Raw genomic sequence first — 20,774 nt, 5'->3', positions numbered from 1 at the left:
GGTAAAGTACAGGCAGCCTCAGCCGGTACTAACACAGACCCAGGTAAAGTACAGGCAGCCTCAGCCGGTACTAACACAGACCCAGGTAAAGTACAGGCAGCCTCAGCCGGTACTAACACAGACCCAGGTAAAGTACAGGCAGCCTCAGCCGGTACTAACACAGACCCAGGTAAAGTACAGGCAGCCTCAGCCGGTACTAACACAGACCCAGGTAAAGTACAGGCAGCCTCAGCCGGTACTAACACAGACCCAGGTAAAGTACAGGCAGCCTCAGCCGGTACTAACACAGACCCAGGTAAAGTACAGGCAGCCTCAGCCAGTACTAGCACATCCAGAGGTGTACAGGCAGCATCAGATACAAGCAGCTCAGACCCTAATAGAACAGTTGCTGCTCCACCAAATGACCCAGCAGATTGGCCCCCAGTCTTAACAGACTTTATGAGGACTGAGTTAGTGCTCAGAGGTCCATTCAAACCAGGACTGGATTTTTCTTACCCTAAAGACAAGTCTAGAAGAGATTTCCATTCAGGCTTATGACAGAGACAGCTGTCAAATCGGGAAAAGATTACCGGGAGCTGGCTTTCATACTCAATCTAAAATGTTTTGCTGTAAACTCTTTTCTACAAAAGACTACAAAATAATAAAGGACGGTGTGAATGACTGGTCAAATATCAACGCCATTCTAAAACACTGTGAGGGTAGTGCTGAACACACACAATATGATTAAGTGAAGAGAACTTGATCTGCTCCTAAGCCGGGGAAAGACTTAGGCGCAAAATTTGACACCGTTATGGAAAATCATCTCAGCAAAATGAAAGATGGAGAGACACATGCTCATTACCTTGGGAAGAGCACACAGAATGAGCTGATACAGACTGTGAGTGACACGATTCTGGAAGCAATAGTGACTCAAGTAAGAGACTCAAAGTACTTCTCCATTTACTTGGACACCTGACATTAGTCACCAGGAGCAAATGTCCATTATTCTGAGAAGCGTGGCTTTAAAGGGAAAGCCAGAGATCAAGGAGCACTTCCTCGGCTTTGTGAATGTTGAGGTTACAACAGGCTTGAATCTGTCCACTGTCATCTTTGATAAGCTGAACGAACTGAAGATTCCATTTGAAGATTGCAGAGGGCAAGCTTATGATAATGGGGCCAACATGAAGGGCAAGCACCAAGGAGTACAAGCCAGACTAGTGAAAAAAAATCCAGGAGCCATGTTCAACTCATGTGGAGCACATACTCTAAACCTTGTCATTGCGGATGCTGCCAAATCTTCAAAAGATGCAGTGGGTTTTTTGTGCATTCACCTTCTTTTCAGCTGGCACATAAAGATGGAGTGTTTTGAAGAAACACGTGAACATAACTGTGAAGTCATGGAGTAACACAAGATGGGAGAATCGGCTCCAAGGTGTTCATGCAATCAGGTATCTGTCACTGTGAAGTCATGGAGTAACACAAGATGGGAGAGTAGGCTCCAAGGTGTTCATGCAATCAGGTATCTGTCACTGTGAAGTCATGGAGTAACACAAGATGGGAGAGTAGGCTCCAAGGTGTTCCTGCAATCAGGTATCTGTCACTGTGAAGTCATGGAGTAACACAAGATGGGAGAGTCGGCTCCAAGGTGTTCCTGCAATCAGGTATCTGTCACTGTGAAGTCATGGAGTAACACAAGATGGGAGAGTAGGCTCCAAGGTGTTCATGCAATCAGGTATCTGTCACTGTGAAGTCATGGAGTAACACAAGATTGGAGAATCGGCTCCAAGGTGTTCATGCAATCAGGTATCTGTCACTGTGAAGTCATGGAGTAACACAAGATGGGAGAGTAGGCTCCAAGGTGTTCCTGCAATCAGGTATCTGTCACTGTGAAGTCATGGAGTAACACAAGATGGGAGAGTAGGCTCCAAGGTGTTCCTGCAATCAGGTATCTGTCACTGTGAAGTCATGGAGTAACACAAGATGGGAGAGTAGGCTCCAAGGTGTTCATGCAATCAGGTATCTGTCACTGTGAAGTCATGGAGTAACACAAGATGGGAGAGTAGGCTCCAAGGTGTTCCTGCAATCAGGTATCTGTCACTGTGAAGTCATGGAGTAACACAAGATGGGAGAGTAGGCTCCAAGGTGTTCCTGCAATCAGGTATCTGTCACTGTGAAGTCATGGAGTAACACAAGATGGGAGAGTAGGCTCCAAGGTGTTCATGCAATCAGGTATCTGTCACTGTGAAGTCATGGAGTAACACAAGATGGGAGAGTAGGCTCCAAGGTGTTCATGCAATCAGGTATCAGGCTTCTGAGGTTCGGGAGGCATTACTGGAAGCCAGACAGACGATCAATGATCCTGTGGCCAAAGTGGAGGCACAAGCACTTGCAGAGGAATTTGGGTCCTACTGCTTCTTGGTTTGCTGTGTCGTATGGTGTGAGATACTGACAATGACAAACAAGGTGAACAAGCTCCTCCCATCCGCCTCAATGCAGTTGGATATCGCAGTGAATTTAATCTCAAATGCAAAGGCCTCCCTCTGTACATACCGGGAAACTGGATTCTCTGCCAACAGCCAAAAGCATTTGTGAAGAAATGAATGTGGAGGATGTTCTGAAAGAGAAGAGACTGAGAAACATCAAGAGGCATTTCAGCTATGAGGTTCCTGATGAACCAGTGACTGACGCACTGAAAAACCTTGAAGTCAACTACTTCAACATTGTGGTCGACTCTGCTGTGACATCCATGGATGAGAGATTTGAAACACTCAACCAGGTGAAAACCAAATATGGAGTGAACTTCAGCACTGCCTCTCAGATGTCCAGTGAATCTTTAAAGGCTCACTGCATGGAGTGTTGCTGAACTTCAGCACTGCCTCTCAGATGTCCAGTGAATCTTTAAAGGCTCACTGCATGGAGTGCTGCTGACCTTCAGCACTGCCTCGCAGATGTCCAGTGAATCTTTAAAGGCTCACTGCATGGAGTGTTGCTGACCTTCAGCACTGCCTCTCAGATGTCCAGTGAATCTTTAAAGGCTCACTGCATGGAGTGTTGCTGACCTTCAGCACTGCCTCTCAGATGTCCAGTGAATCTTTAAAGGCTCACTGCATGGAGTGTTGCTGACCTTCAGCACTGCCTCTCAGATGTCCAGTGAATCTTTAAAGGCTCACTGCATGGAGTGTTGCTGACCTTCAGCACTGCCTCTCAGATGTCCAGTGAATCTTTAAAGGCTCACTGCATGGAGTGTTGCTGACCTTCAGCACTGCCTCTCAGATGTCCAGTGAATCTTTAAAGGCTCACTGCATGGAGTGTTGCTGACCTTCAGCACTGCCTCTCAGATGTCCAGTGAATCTTTAAAGGCTCACTGCATGGAGTGTTGCTGACCTTCAGCACTGCCTCTCAGATGTCCAGTGAATCTTTAAAGGCTCACTGCATGGAGTGTTGCTGACCTTCAGCACTGCCTCTCAGATGTCCAGTGAATCTTTAAAGGCTCACTGCATGGAGTGTTGCTGACCTTCAGCACTACCTCTCAGATGTCCAGTGAATCTTTAAAGGCTCACTGCATGGAGTGTTGCTGACCTTCAGCACTGCCTCTCAGATGTCCAGTGAATCTTTAAAGGCTCACTGCATGGAGTGTTGCTGACCTTCAGCACTGCCTCTCAGATGTCCAGTGAATCTTTAAAGGCTCACTGCATGGAGTGTTGCTGACCTTCAGCACTGCCTCGCAGATGTCCAGTGAATCTTTAAAGGCTCACTGCATGGAGTGTTGCTGACCTTCAGCACTGCCTCTCAGATGTCCAGTGAATCTTTAAAGGCTCACTGCATGGAGTGTTGCTGACCTTCAGCACTGCCTCGCAGATGTCCAGTGAATCTTTAAAGGCTCACTGCATGGAGTGTTGCTGACCTTCAGCACTGCCTCTCAGATGTCCAGTGAATCTTTAAAGGCTCACTGCATGGAGTGTTGCTGACCTTCAGCACTGCCTCGCAGATGTCCAGTGAATCTTTAAAGGCTCACTGCATGGAGTGCTGCTGACCTTCAGCACTGCCTCGCAGATGTCCAGTGAATCTTTAAAGGCTCACTGCATGGAGTGTTGCTGACCTTCAGCACTGCCTCTCAGATGTCCAGTGAATCTTTAAAGGCTCACTGCATGGAGTGCTGCTGACCTTCAGCACTGCCTCTCAGATGTCCAGTGAATCTTTAAAGGCTCACTGCATGGAGTGTTGCTGACCTTCAGCACTGCCTCTCAGATGTCCAGTGAATCTTTAAAGGCTCACTGCATGGAGTGCTGCTGACCTTCAGCACTGCCTCTCAGATGTCCAGTGAATCTTTAAAGGCTCACTGCATGGAGTGCTGCTGACCTTCAGCACTGCCTCGCAGATGTCCAGTGAATCTTTAAAGGCTCACTGCATGGAAGTTAAAAACACTCTAACCTTCAGAGACGACTGTGACATCAGTGGAATGGATCTGGGACACGAGATTCAGAATTGACCTGATCTGCCATCAGACAAGATGACTGACTGCCTTTGAGCTGCTTTCCTTTCTCTGTGAGAACAACCTGGAGGAACTCTATCCTAACCTCTGGATGGCCCTAAGAACTGCAGTCACCCTACCAGTAACAGTAGCATTGGCAAAGAGGAGATTTTCAAAATGAAAGCTCATCAAAAGCTATCTGACGTCTTCCAAGTCACAGGAACGTGTGTGAGTGGTCTGGCCATCATATACATCATGTTGTAGGGAAACACATCTTATGATGTGACATACTTTCTCCATTTCTTCCAGACAGTCCAGATAGACTGGTACTCATGCTGATGCTGAAAATGCCCAGGCTGTAGAGGGAACCAAAGTTAATCACACAGCTGTATAGACATTATTTGACTATTTTCAGACATATTGCTGCAGCCAGAGCCTCTAGGCTTATGTTTACATTGTATAGACAAAGCTAATCACACAGCTGTATAGGTTATATTGTACTATTATAAGACATATAGCTGCAGCCAGAGCCTCTAGGCTTATGTTTACATTGTATAGACAAAGCTAATGGTATAATATTGGGAGAACTGCACTAATTACCAGGCAGCAGAGCCAAAGCTCAGTGTTATATTTTATTATTTTCTACATGTTATATTTTCTACAATTTCTTATTTATGTTAACATTAATATTCACTTATCTTAAGATTCTATAGAAAACATTACATTCAATAAATCTTGTTTGTTTATACCACATTCTGTTCTGTATAGGTCTACTTATTCTTAGACTGACAGATGGAGCAAACTGCTTTAAAGGAGGGAGGATTGTAGTGGGAGCACTGGTGTGTCAGGTGTGACTGTGTGACAGTGGTAAATGGTTTACATGGCTCACAGGTCAGGTAGGAGGGCCCCTTAGCAGAATTATGCTTAGGGCCCCAGGGAGGTCAGGCCTGGCTCTGTCTACTGCTCATCCCATTCACGACTGTCCTTGTGCAAGGCCTTCTTTTTAACACTCCTTACATCCTCTACCTCTACCTCTCCACCCCTCCACTGCCAGCCCTCCTTTGCCCTACACCTCTGCCCTATCCCACTCAGCCCTAATGCTTCTGGAAAGGGTATCTCCTGTGCTGTTAAAATAGAGTCCTGTGACATCGCAGAGCTGCGCTGAAGTGTTGATTTAGTTAGTGCTCAAGTCTCCTGCCTGGAATAGGCAAAGTTTACAAACCTGTGGCCATTTGTACACTCCTATTAGCGGCTGTGGGAGGCGCATTAGTTACTGTCAGAGAGCCCTGCCCCGATGCACTGCTTTCATTTGACCCAATTGATTTTGGTGGGTGTGTCCCAGTGTCAGTGATGTATGCCCCCTGTGATTTTACTGATGTATAATCTCTCAGCTCTCTCTCCGCCACAGTTATCTTTACCTCAATAGGAAACCACAGTCAGCCACACATAACTCTGGAAAGGTTAGACAAGGGGGATTTCCGCCGACAATGCTTTGCTAATGTGTGTAAAGGGGACACGCAGCGCATACAAACACACACACACACACACACACACACACACACACACACACACACACACACACACACACACACACACACACACACACACACACACACACACACACACACACACACACACACACACACACACACACACACACACACACACACACACACACACACACACACACACACACACACACACACACACACACACACAGAGAGAGACTTCACATCCCTTCATCTAAACATAAATCAAGCATCTGTATTACATTATTACATCAGAAGTATGACCGGAACCTAAGAAAATTCCTCTAATATCAGTTTGTACAGTGTTGCTCTTTGTTGATGCCCCTATTTGAGTGAGTTGATGTTCTCTGTTCTGTTGCAGTATATTATAGCATGTCAAAGATTAAATGCTGAATGAATCATTGAACTGTATGGAATGTTGGTTGTAATTGTCTTATCAATCTAATCATGTTGTAGTGTAGTGAATGATGACCCTGTGACTTGGCTATCTATCAGGTCAGCTAAGTTTATCTGGCAATAGGAAGAGAGATTCTCTACAGGCTTGATGTGGCAATAGGACAGGGTGTTCTATTCTCTACAGGCTTGATGTGGCAATAGGACATGTTATTCTATTCTCTATAGGCTTGATGTGACAATAGGACAGGGTATTCTATTCTCTACAGGCTTGATGTGGCAATAGGACAGGGTATTCTATTCTCTACAGGCTTGATGTGGCAATAGGACAGGGTTTTCTATTCTCTACAGGCTTGATGTGGCAATAGGACAGGGTATTCTATTCTCTACGGGCTTGATGTGGCAATAGGACAGGCTATTCTATTCTCTACAGGCCTGGTGTATTAGAGAGTTGATTATTGAGTTATAGATGCATCCATACCAACACTAAGTTGAATTCAATGTTTATTTACTGTGTGTAGGTATGTCTCAGTATGGGCTCCTGTGAACCCTCATCCTCTACTCTACTTCTTCTGCTCCCATGGTAACTGTTGTTGTTGTTATTGTTGTGTTGTTGTCACCTTACCAACTACACTGAATGTAATGCATGTGTTTGTTTGTGTTGAGATACAAGATAAAATTCTCCCATGGGGACACACATAAACAAATTAATTAAAATTAGGATACATTTACCTGGTAAACTGATTTTTAAAAGTATACAGCTGTAAACATATATATTACGTAATACAGGGAACAGAGACAGAGCATTACCTTTGACCAATGAGCTAGTTGAATGTTTCAATAAACAATATAAATTTCAATTGATCTACTATTTAGATTGTAATTGACTTGATTTAACCTGCCACTCTGTTGTTGTGGAGTGCTCTCGTGGGTGTTTGTGGTTTTAGGCTGTGTTTCTCTATGCTGATGTAAAAAAGGCTTTATAAATACATTTGACTGATTGATTGTAGATCAGATGCAGATAAAACATCACATCTCAAATGTCCTACATGTCCTCATGATACTTACTGTAAATGCTATTTGTCTAGTTAATTCTCCTGATCTGTGTATTATGTATATTTGTATATGTATTTGTATCTATATTGTTACATCTGTTGGTTGAGTAATGTTTTGAACGCCACTATGCACCGCCCTCACACACCTGTGGGCAATTGGAATGATCATCTAGGCACTTGCATTGAAAGACAATGACTTTGGCACATCTCTTGATGCTCTGATGAAGGCATAACTACCAGACCGGGTCAGCCTGCCGGGCCCAAAATAAAAAGGTGAAATGAGGTGACGTCTTTTTGGATATGTATTTGTTTTAAACATTTGAGTGCCGCCGTTTCCCAATGTTCTTGAAATTGCGATTTCATTTGAAAACATCACATGAACGGGGGATTCCTGGAAGATTCTTTTATTGGATTAAAGTCCAACTGCGTAGATATCTGATACTGAAACTGATGGAGATGGATGGGGATCAGGGGATCGTCGTGCAGTTGTACCCAACGTAGGGGCCTCTTTATGGGGCTGTGGAGCAGAGGCTCAGGAAGGGTGCTATGGAAGAGTAGGAGGAAGAGCCGTGCTGATCCAGGATCAGGTTCCCCCCTGTACAGATCATTTTATTCATTATGATCTAAAATACAGAACTGATGCTATATCAGCACTCCTACTGTGAGACTGTGAATATGGGCTCTGGAATAGAAGGAGGAGGAGGAGGTGAGAGGAGAGATATGGAGGAGGTTGTCAAAATCCCAGCCATAGCTGTCCCAGTGATTGTCCATGTGTGGAATTGCTCTTCACCCTAGATGTGGGAGCCCCTCGGAAATGGATTCTGTTTTCCCTTGGAGCGCTCGGAGCGTTCTCATCCCCAGCCCCGTGTTTGGTATTCTTATAGCATCATGGTCGGACCAGGTGAGAAATCATGAGATGAAATTGCCCATCCCCATTTCCTTCTCTGCACCCCCCCCTCCTTGAAACCGCACTCTTTTTAAAATGGCACTGCTGGACCCCTGTCCCCGGTCACTGTCTCTATATTGCTCTGCATAGCTTGGCATAAATCAAACGAGTTTTCTCTTCTCCCGGCTCTCCCCAGTTCCCCTTTCCCCAACATTGTATTCACAGATTTAGTGGCATTTCAAATAGATAAACACAAGCAACATCTATCAGAGATAGAAAGAGGGCCGTAATCAGAGTCCTGGGCTCCGAGTTGCGGAGGGATCCATTTACCTTGGGATAAATCCATTGGTGTGACCACCGGCGCAGCGTGCTGACAAATCACCCCAGTCAGGCCGACACAGTGTGCAGGGCCTTATTGGCCTCTCCTTAAGTGGTCTTACCCTTCAGAGGAAAGGATGGGCCTTGTCAGACACAGACAGATTAAAGCACAGACTAAAATAAATGATTTGTTATTAGACAACACCCATTGTGAATCTTTAAAAGGGAAACACATGCAGTATGTATGAGAAAGAAGAAGAAGAAGAAGGCTTGGATGCGTGCTTTCTCTTTGTTTCTCCCTTTCTATCCAGCTCTCTCTGTCTCTCTGTCTCTCTCTCTCTCTCTATCCAGCTCTCTCTGTCTCTCTCTCTCTCTCTCTCTCTCTCTCTCTCTCTCTCTCTCTCTCTCTCTCTCTCTCTATCCAGCTCTCTGTCTCTCTGTCTCTCTGTCTCTCTGTCTCTCTGTCTCTCTGTCTCTCTCTCTCTATCCAGCTCTCTCTGTCTCTCTCTGTCTCTCTCTGTCTCTCTCTGTCTCTCTCTCTCTCTCTCTCTCTCTCTCTATCCAGCTCTCTCTGTCTCTCTGTCTCTCTCTATCTATCTCTCTCTGTCTCTCTATCTCTCTCTCTCTCTCTCTCTCTCTCTCTCTCTCTCTCTCTCTCTCTCTCTCTCTCTCTCTCTCTCTCTCTCTCTCTCTCTCTCTCTCTCTCTCTCTCTCTCTCTCTCTCTCTCTCTCTCTCTCTCTCTCTCTCTCTCTCTCTATCCAGCTTTCTCTGGCTCTCTGTCTCTCTATCTCTCTGTCTCTGTCTCTGTCTCTGTCTCTGTCTCTGTCTCTGTCTCTGTCTCTGTCTCTGTCTCTGTCTCTCTCTCTGTCTCTCTCTCTGTCTCTCTCTCTCTCTCTCTGTCTCTCTCTCTCTCTCTCTCTCTCTGTCTCTCTCTCTGTCTCTCTCTCTCTCTCTCTCTCTCTGTCTCTCTCTCTCTCTCTCTCTCTCTCTCTCTTTCTCTCTCTATCCAGCTTTCTCTGGCTCTCTGTCTCTCTGTCTCTCTATCTATCTCTCTCTGTCTCTATATCTGTCTCTCTCTGTCTCTCTCTGTCTCTCTCTGTCTCTCTCTGTCTCTCTCTGTCTCTCTCTCTGTCTCTGTCTCTGTCTCTGTCTCTGTCTCTGTCTCTGTCTCTGTCTCTGTCTCTGTCTCTGTCTCTGTCTCTGTCTCTGTCTCTGTCTCTGTCTCTGTCTCTGTCTCTGTCTCTGTCTCTGTCTCTGTCTCTGTCTCTGTCTCTGTCTGTCTCTGTCTCTGTCTCTGTCTCTGTCTCTGTCTCTGTCTCTGTCTCTCTCTCTGTCTGTCTGTCTGTCTGTCTGTCTGTCTGTCTGTCTGTCTGTCTGTCTGTCTGTCTGTCTGTCTGTCTGTCTGTCTGTCTGTCTGTCTGTCTGTCTGTCTGTCTGTCTGTCTGTCTGTCTGTCTGTCTGTCTGTCTGTCTGTCTGTCTGTCTGTCTGTCTGTCTGTCTGTCTGTCTGTCTGTCTGTCTGTCTGTCTGTCTGTGTGTGTGTCTGTGTGTCTGTCTGTGTGTGTGTCTGTGTGTGTGTGTGTGTGTGTGTGTGTGTGTGTGTCTGTGTGTGTGTGTGTGTGTGTGTGTGTGTGTTTGTATGCACTGTGTGTACGGCATATACTACATGTATGTGTGTATACACACTATCCGTGTGTGTGTGTGTGTGTGTATTTCTGATAAAGGGCTGTTGAGTGAAATGGAGGAGGAATAGGGGTTGTTGGGTGGTTGAGAAATTCTATTACAGTACTTGTGATGGGGGTGACGGGCGAGATGGGTTGAGGAGGGGTGAGAAGGGTGAGGAGGGGTGAGGCGTTTGGATTAAGCACAAGCAGACATCATCATTTAGAGGGCGAGGGTGATAGTAAGAGCAGACAGATGGAGAGAAAAGGAAGGATGATGGAGAGAGAGAGAGAGAGAGGGGTTCTCATCAATGTGCCTCACAAACAGAGGTGCTGTCATGGTGACAGAGAGCTATATGTAGAGTGGACACTGTTGGAAGAAACCAAGGAAACCAATCATATCAAGATGGAACAAGATCAAAACTTCAAGCTGAAAACATCCAAACAAACTACAAAACTTTGTTTTGGACTTTTCTCCAAACCAGTATTTTATTAAACCAACAAGTAACCTACAGATTTTGCTGCACTCGTTATGTCTAGTTGTCTAAGGCCTAGCTACATGGTCTATAACCTGACTCGTTATGTCTAGTTGTCTAAGGCCTACATGGTCTGGAACCTGACTCGTTATGTGTAGTTATCTAAGGCCTAGCGACATGGTCTGGAACCTGACTCGTTATGTCTAGTTATCTATGGCTTCACTACATGGTCTGGAACCTGACTCGTTATGTCTAGTTGTCTAAGGCCTAGCTACATGGTCTGGAACTTGACTCGTTATGTCTAGTTGTCTAAGGCCTAGCTACATGGTCTGTAACCTGACTCGTTATGTCTAGTTGTCTAAGGCCTAGCTACATGGTCTGGAACTTGACTCGTTATGTCTAGTTGTCTAAGGCCAAGCTACATGGTCTGGAACCTGACTCGTTATGTTTAGTTGTCTATGGCTTCGCTACATGGTCTGGAACCTGACTCGTTATGTCTAGTTGTCTATGGCTTCGCTACATGGTCTGGAACCTGACTCGTTATGTCTAGTTGTCTATGGCTTCACTACATGGTCTGTAACCTGACTCATTATGTTTAGTTGTCTATGGCTTCGCTACATGGTCTGGAACCTGACTCGTTATGTCTAGTTGTCTATGGCATCGCTACATGGTCTGGAACCTGACTCGTTATGTCTAGTTGTCTAAGGCCTAGCTACATGGTCTGGAACCTGACTCGTTATGTCTAGTTGTCTATGGCATCGCTACATGGTCTGGAACCTGACTCGTTATGTCTAGTTGTCTAAGGCCTAGCTACATGGTCTGGAACCTGACTCGTTATGTTTAATTGTCTATGGCTTCGCTACATGGTCTGTAACCTGACTCGTTATGTCTAGTTGTCTAAGGCCTAGCTACATGGTCTGGAACCTGACTCGTTATGTTTAATTGTCTATGGCTTCGCTACATGGTCTGGAACCTAACTCATTATGTCTAGTTGTCTAAGGCCTAGCTACATGGTCTGGAACTTGACTCGTTATGTTTAGTTGTCTAAGGCCTAGCTACATGGTCTGGAACCTGACTCGTTATGTCTAGTTGTCTAAGGCCTAGCTACATGGTCTGGAACCTGACTCGTTATGTCTAGTTGTCTAAGGCCAAGCTACATGGTCTGGAACCTGACTCGTTATGTCTAGGTGTCTATGGCTTCGCTACATGGTCTGGAACCTGACTCGTTATGTCTAGTGGTCTATGGCATCGCTACATGGTCTGGAACCTGACTCGTTATGTCTAGTTGTCTAAGGCTTCGCTACATGGTCTGGAACCTGACTCGTTATGTCTAGTTGTCTATGGCTTCGCTACATGGTCTGTAACCTGACTCGTTATGTCTAGTTGTCTAAGGCCTAGCTACATGGTCTGGAACCTGACTCGTTATGTCTAGTTGTCTATGGCTTCGCTACATGGTCTGGAACCTGACTCGTTATGTCTAGTTGTCTAAGGCCTAGCTACATGGTCTGGAACCTGAGTTGTCGTTATGTTTAATTGTCTATGTCTAAGGCCTAACCTGACTCGCTTCGCTACATGGTCTGTAACCTGACTCGTTATGTCTAGTTGTCTAAGGCCTGGTCTACATGGTCTGGAACCTGACATGGTCTGTTATGTTTAATTGTCTATGGCTTCGCTACATGGTCTGGAACCTAACTCATTATGTCTAGTTGTCTAAGGCCTAGCTACATGGTCTGGAACCTGACTCGTTATGTCTAGTTGTCTATGGCTTCGCTACATGGTCTGGAACCTGACTCGTTATGTCTAGTTGTCTATGGCTTCGCTACATGGTCTGGAACCTGACTCGTTATGTCTAGTTGTCTAAGGCCTAGCTACATGGTCTGGAACCTGACTCGTTATGTCTAGTTGTCTATGGCTTCACTACATGGTCTGGAACCTGACTCGTTATGTCTAGTTGTCTATGGCTTCGCTACATGGTCTGGAACCTGACTCGTTATGTCCAATTGTCTATGGCTTCGCTACATGGTCTGTAACCTGACTCGTTATGTCTAGTTGTCTAAGGCCTAGCTACATGGTCTGTAACCTGACTCGTTATGTCTAGTTGTCTATGGCTTCGCTACATGGTCTGGAACCTGACTCGTTATGTCTAGTTGTCTATGGCTTCACTACATGGTCTGGAACCTGACTCGTTATGTCTAGTTGTCTAAGGCCTAGCTACATGGTCTGGAACCTGACTCGTTATGTCTAGTTGTCTAAGGCCTAGCTACATGGTCTGGAACCTGACTCGTTATGTCTAGTTGTCTAAGGCCTAGCTACATGGTCTGGAACCTGACTCGTTATGTCTAGTGTCTATGGCATCGCTACATGGTCTGGAACCTGACTCGTTATGTCTAGTTGGTCTAATGGTCTGGGCCTATGCTACTACATGGTCTGGAACCTGACTCGTTATGTCTAATTGTCTATGGTCTGGTCTGAACCTGACTCATTATGTTATGTTTACATGGTCTTGTCGCTACATGGTCTGTAACCTGACTCGTTATGTCTAGTTGTCTAAGGCCTAGCTACATGGTCTGGAACCTGACTCGTTATGTTTAATTGTCTATGGCTTCGCTACATGGTCTGGAACCTAACTCAGTTGTCTAGGTAGCTACATGGTCTGTTGTTTAGTTGTCTAAGGCCTAGCTACATGGTCTGGAACCTGACTCGTTATGTTTAGTTGTCTAAGGCCTAGCTACATGGTCTGGAACCTGACTGTTATGTCTAGTTGTCTAAGGCCTAGCTACATGGTCTGGAACCTGACTCGTTATGTCTAGTTGTCTAAGGCCAAGCTACATGGTCTGGAACCTGACTCGTTATGTCTAGTGTCTATGGCTTCGCTACATGGTCTGGAACCTGACTCGTTATGTCTAGTTGTCTATGGCTTCGCTACATGGTCTGAACCTGACTCGTTATGTCTAGTTGTCTATGGCTTCTAATGGTCTGGCCTAGTTGCTACATGGTCTGGAACCTGACTCTAAGGTTATGTCTAGTTGTCTATGGCTTCGCTACATGGTCTGTAACCTGACTCATTATGTTATGTCCAGTTGTCTATTGCTTCTAAGGCTACATGGTCTGGAACCTGACTCGTTATGTTATGTCTAGTTGTCTATGGCTTCGCTACATGGTCTGGAACCTGACTCGAACCTGACTCATTATGTCTAGTTGTCTATTGCTTCGCTACATGGTCTGGAACCTGACTCGTTATGTCTAGTTGTCTATGGCTTCGCTACATGGTCTGGAACCTGACTCGTTATGTCTAGTTGGTCTCTACATGGTCTGGAACCTGACTCGTTATGTCTAGTTGTCTAAGGCTACATGGTCTGGAACCATGGTCTGGAACCTGACATGGTCTGGAACCTGACTTATGTCTAGTTGTCTAAGGCCTAGCTACATGGTCTGGAACCTGACTCGTTATGTCTATGTCTATGACTCGTTATGTCTAGTTGTCTATGGCCTAGCTACATGGTCTGGAACCTGACTCGTTATGTCTAGTTGTCCTAGCTTCATGGTCTGGAACCCTGTCTAGTTGTCTCGTTATGTCTAGTCTAGTTGTCTAAGGCCTAGCTACATGGTCTGGAACCTGACTCGTTATGTCTAGTTGTCTAAGGCCTAGCTACATGGTCTGGAACCTGACTCGTTATGTCTAGTTGTCTAAGGCCTAGCTACATGGTCTGGAACCTGACTCGTTATGTTATGTCTAGTTGTCTGGAACCTGAGGCCTAGCTACATGGTCTGGAACCTGACTCGTTATGTTTAGTTGTGGTCTGTCTATGGCTTACATGGTCTGGAACCTGACTCGTTATGTCTAGTTGTCTATTGCTTCGCTACATGGTCTGGAACCTGACTCGTTATGTCTAGTTGTCTATGGCTTCGCTACATGGTCTGGAACCTGACTCGTTATGTCTAGTTGTCTATTGCTTCACTACATGGTCTGGAACCTGACTCGTTATGTCTAGTTGTCTATGGCTTCGATACATGGTCTGGAACCTGACTCGTTATGTCTAGTTGTCTATGGCTTCACTACATGGTCTGTAATCTGACTCGTTATGTTTAGTTGTCTATGGCTTGCTACATGGTCTGGAACCTGACTCATTATGTCTAGTTGTCTAAGGCCTTGCTACATGGTCTGGAACCTGACTCGTTATGTCTAGTTGTCTAAGGCCTAGCTACATGGTCTGGAACCTGACTCGTTATGTCTAATTGTCTAAGGCCTAGCTACATGGTCTGGAACTTGACTCGTTATGTCTAGTTGTCTAAGGCCTTGTTACATGGTCTGGAACCTGACTCGTTATGTCTAGTTGTCTAAGGCCTAGCTACATGGTCTGGAACCTGACTTAATGTGTGCATAAATGTGAGAAGAAAGTGTATGTGACCAGGTGTTGAATGTACCCAGGAGACAGCCACCTTACCTTAGCTTCAGCTCAGTCATGACTCCCACGGTTAGCCAGTCCAAGCTAATTACATAAGTACAAAAACCACACTCCATAAAGGTGCAACTAAAGACATTAACAAACACAAAGACACAAACAAATGCTTGCTGAGAGGCTTCTGGCCTCCTCTTTCACACTGAGTCACAATCCACTTGATCGCTTGCACCTGAGGAATTATCATGGCTTCCTGGCAGAACCCAGCCCTGACCCAGTTGGTGCTGCCACATGGGGATGTGTAGAAGTGTATCATGGTAGTGTGTTTGTCAATGCCCAAACACTAACCTTCCTCCGTATCATAACACTAGAATGAGTTTAAATACAGGCCAAATGCTGTGTTAATAACACTTGTCACACAGGACCTGCAGTAGTAAAATGTGTTGAATTATCTCTGAATTTCTTTAACTCTATTTATTTTCTGTTTGTATTACCTCGACCATTGTCATTTCTAAACCCCTGACATCATGATCAGGTCAGGAGACGAGGTGACTTATGGGATATTGGAGGATGTGTTGTGACTGCCAGGTTAAAAATAGACTCAGACTTGAGAGTGAATTGTAACATCATTTCTCTCTGGGTTCTCTGCCGTTTAACTTTGAGGGCCGATATTTAATGACTCTCTTGCTCCTAACAGTTCATGTTCCACTGGTTGTAAAGGATGTGAAGGTTGTTGAACAAACAACTTGTTGATAGAATATAAGTGTGTGTTTTTTGTGTGTGTGTGTGTGCATAGGTGTGAGTTCATGCGTATGATTGTGTGCGTGTGTGTGTGTGTGTGTGTGTGTGTGTGTGTGTGTGTGTGTGTGTGTGTGTGTGTGTGTGTGTGTGTGTGTGTGTGTGTGTGTGTGTGTGTGTGTGTGTGTGTGTGTGTGTGTGTGTGTGTGTGTGTGTGTGTGTGTGTGTGTGTGTGTGTGTGTGTGTGTGTGTGTGTGAGTGAGAGAGAGAGAGTTAAACAGAGAGACAGAGAAAGAGAAAACAAAAGTGTGTGTTATTGTGTATACTGTAGCCATTTCCCATTTTTCACCTCACCATTTTCCCCATTGAAACTATTCCAATGGACAGAATGCCCATTTAATCCATTTCATTTGTGTTTGCTCCGTTTCATTGAGTTAACCCTAAATATTTATTGATGAGAGCAGTAAAAAACATGTTCAGCTGAACGATTGCTGGTGGATCTGGCACAGGGGATATGTCATGAGGAGGTCTGTTAGTCTACAGAGAGAGAGGGCCATCTGGGCTCTCCAGCTCTGACAACAGCAGAGGAAGCTACTGCACTAGCAAAAAACAACAACCGAAGAAGAGTAAAAGGCCCACTAGCGAAAAATATGTGCTAGAAAACAACTGGATGTACTCTCTCTGGGCTGTGTTTGGCTGGTGGTTATAGTCTCCTCAAACCCAAGGAGGAAGTGCTGTCAGGTGAGACATTTCTTCTTCTAAAAAAAGAGTGCAGGGGGATATGGGGGAGAGAGAGAAATAAAACTGAGGAGTAGAAACAACTGTGTAAACATTTACTTTAAAATATTCAGGCTGAACACTATTTTGAAGCTGGGCAAACATTTGCCCATCCAATCGAGCTGTTTGCAGAAGAAATTCACAGCCAGGGTCGAGTGCGATGATGAACAGCGAGATCGCTCAAGATTGACTTCGAAATTGGATATCTGTCCATGTTCTGAGGAGGTCGTGAAATGCCTTCAAAACCGGCCACTGGGGGCAACAGGTTTTGCTAGAGAGTAGTAGATAAGAGTAATCCCATGACTTCAGATCCGAAGGTTGTGAGTTAAATCCCAGTGGTAGACACGTATTTTTTAGTTTTAACCCTTTCCCAAACCTTAACCTTAACCCTTCACCTTAACCTTAACCCTCAACCTTAACCCTTAACCCTTAACCTTAACCCTTAACCTTAGCCCTCAACCTTAACCATTCAACTTAACCCTTAAAATGAACACTTAACCTTAACCCTCAACCTTAACCCTCAAATGTAACCCTTAAACTTCACCCTCAACCTTAACTATTCAACTTCACCCATAACTGTAACACTTAACTTGAACCCTTAACCTTAACCCTCAACCTTAACCATTAACCCGCAACCTTAACCTTAACCTTAACCCTCAACCTTAACACTTAACCTTAACCCTCAACTTTGACATGTGATCTTTGGAGACATGGAAAGATTCTGAGCAGGAGGAGAAAACCGAGGGTGTCAAAAACACTTAGAAATGTTACATTGGGAGCAACTTTGAAATTTGACGTTTGGAGAAAAGTGCAAAAACCTCTAATTCTGCAGTGAGACTGTGAGAGCTTGTTGTGATGAGAGGAGGGAGAGGGAAACTATTTGTCATCACTGGGTTACTCAGGGGTCCTGGGAGCAAGGCCTTTTATCAATGTCTGGATGGGTCCCACACACACACACACACACACACACACACACACACACACACACACACACACACACACACACACACACACACACACACACACACACACACACACACACACACACACACACACACACACACACACACACACACACACACACACACACACAGCACACACACACACACACACACACACACACACACAGCATGTGCACACACATACACACACACACACACACACACACACACACACACACACACACACACACACACACACACACACACACACACACACACACACACACACACACACACACACACACACACACACACACACACACACACACACACACACACACACACACACACACACACACACACACACACACACACACGCCTGTACGGTCTACACACATACCTAGATACATACCTTAGCACAGCCACCCTACACACATACCTACACACAGAGACAACACAGCTGGACCTGAGTCTGGGGTTGACATACAAATAGAATTTACAGAATGGAGATGGGTTGAATATGCATTAACTCACATCACTTAACAGTAAACACAACTAATTAATATGGGCTGAATATGCATTAACTCACATCACTTAACAGTAAACACAACTAATTAATATGGGCTGAATATGCATTAACTCACGTCACTTAACAGTAAACAGAACTAATTAATATGGGCTGAATATGCATTAACTCACATCACTTAACAGTAAACAGAACTAATTAATATGGGTTGAATATGCATTAACTCACATCACTTAACAGTAAACAGAACTAATGAATAGATAATTTATAAATGATGTATTACTGTAGAATAGAGATGTATAGATGATGGTGCATTAGGAGACTTGTAACCCTATCTCAAGTTAAAGCACTTTGAGATCTAAAGGATGGTATGGAGTACAATCTATAGTTATACCGTAGCCGTCCAATCCACTCTGAGACCAGAGCAGGGGGCATCATTTGGAAGTGATAACCTGGTTTGAGGTGCTCTCTCCTGGGTATGAGTGAGCTGGCAGGTTGGGTCCTGGTGGCACAGCTCCAGAAGTCTACTTTAGAGAGTTCTATAGGGTGATAACTTTGCACCCCTTCTCTCACCAACTGTTTCCATAACCTTGGGACAGTGTACCTGCCCTGCCGGTGCTCGTTGCGGCCCTCGGAGTGAGCGTGATTGAAAATTGCTTTATTTCTTTATATGTAACTGCCATTTTGTTGCCAATCCAATTTATTTATGGTGTGGCGGATCTGTGGTGCACCTGTTGAGATCCAGTGGAGATTACTTTAGGAGAAAAGAGATGAGAGAGCAAGAAAGCAAGACAGACTATTACCGTGACAGTCTCTCTCTTCCTCTCCCTCTCCTTCCTGTCCCTCTCTCTCTCTTTCTCTTTCTCTCTCTGTCTCTCACTCTCCCCATCAGGAGCCTCTCTTCTTTCCTGTTCCCTGTTCACTCCCTCCACCCCTCTGCTAACTCTCACACTACCACCACCAGAACAGCTGTGAGTACACTGTACTAGTACTACTTTAATGTCCATCACTGAAGGGCCAGGAGGTCATTTTTATGTGACATTCTTCATCACTGAGCATTATTTGTTGAAAACTCTCTTTCTCAAGGTGCACGCACTTTGGTGGGAGGGGTTTGGAGTTTTGGCAGGAATGTGAATGGAACACTGGTCTGAGCAGGGGAGGAAGAGTGGAGGAAGAGTGAATGAAGAGGGGAGGAAGAGGGGAAGATTAGGAGGGCTATAGTTAGTAACACTTCCAGGGAAAATATGGCTCTTGTTTCAACCTCACTGACTGGAGGCTGACCCCACACCTTCAGGCCCAAAGCATTCTGGGAAAGAGACCGTACAGAGAAAGATGCACTTAAGTACATATGTATGAAACTACATTTTGGAGAATGGATTTATTTTTGTGCTTTGGAGAAGAGAATAGGAGAGATGATCATGTTATCACACTGTAAGAGCACTGTTGTTACACATTCATACTGAAGCAGTAATAAATCAAATCAAACTTTATTTTTCATGTGCACTAAATACAACAGGTGTAAACCTTACCGTAAAATGCTTACTTACAAGCCCTTAACCAACAATACAGTTCAAGAAAGAGTTAAGAAAATATTTATCAAATAAACTAAAGTAAAAAATTATAAAAAGTAACAAAATAAAATAACAATAACGAGGCTGTAAACAGGGGGTACCAGTATCAAGTCAGTGTGTGGGGGTACAGGTTAGTCGAGGTAATTTGTACATGTAGGTAAGGGTAAAGTGACTATGCATAGATAATTGTCAGGATTTGGCCAGGGTTGTTCCGGTTTTTGGTCACTAGATGCCCCCATTGTGCCTTTTGACCTTTTGTTTTCCCTTGATCCCCATTATTATTTGCACCTGTGCCTCGTTTCCCCTGATTGTATTTAAACCCTTTGTTTTACTCAGTTCTTTGCTCTGTGTTTGTATGTTAGCACCCAGCCCTAGTACTCTGTGAACTCTTGTTGATCCCAGTGGACTCTCTTGTGGAATTCTGTTTTTTGTTCTTGTTTGTTTGTTTTTGAGTATCTTTTGAGGCTTTTTGTGCTATACCTTCCACCTTGTGGATTTACCTTTTTGTCTTGGAGGATTACCTTTGTTCTTGTGGAATTCCTTTTGAGGTTGTGGAGTTACATGTTTTCCTGAAGAACTTCACTTTTTACTTCATTAAATACACCGTCTCAAGTACTGCTGTGTCTGCCTCATCTTCTGGGTTCTGCTGACTATTCGTGGCTCAGTTGGTTTAGTGACTGTTTCTCACTCTGGAGACCCGGGTTCGTAACCGGGTCCTGATAGAAACACAGAGCCAGAAATGAACCCAGAGGCAGCCAGTTCCCAGGACCTTGTTGCCATGCTGTCCCACCACCAGGAGACTGTCCAACGCCACGAAGACGCCCTGGTTCAGCAAGAGGCCTTAATGGCTAGACATTCTCATCTTCTGTCGGAGATGCTGACTTCCATAAAGCAGATATCTGATCAACTTACCCCGGCAACAGTTCCCGTCCCAGTACCTCAGATTCACGTACCCATGGCAGTTAACCCTCTGGCTGAACCTCGTCTTCCACCTCCCCAACGGTTCTCAGGTGATCCAAGTCCTTTAAAGGGTTTCTCACCCAATGTTCTCTC

This window comes from Oncorhynchus gorbuscha, linkage group LG15 (genome assembly GCF_021184085.1).
Source record: "Oncorhynchus gorbuscha isolate QuinsamMale2020 ecotype Even-year linkage group LG15, OgorEven_v1.0, whole genome shotgun sequence".
Taxonomy (NCBI): Eukaryota; Metazoa; Chordata; class Actinopteri; order Salmoniformes; family Salmonidae; genus Oncorhynchus; species Oncorhynchus gorbuscha.
Note: the sequence above shows the minus strand (reverse complement) of the source record.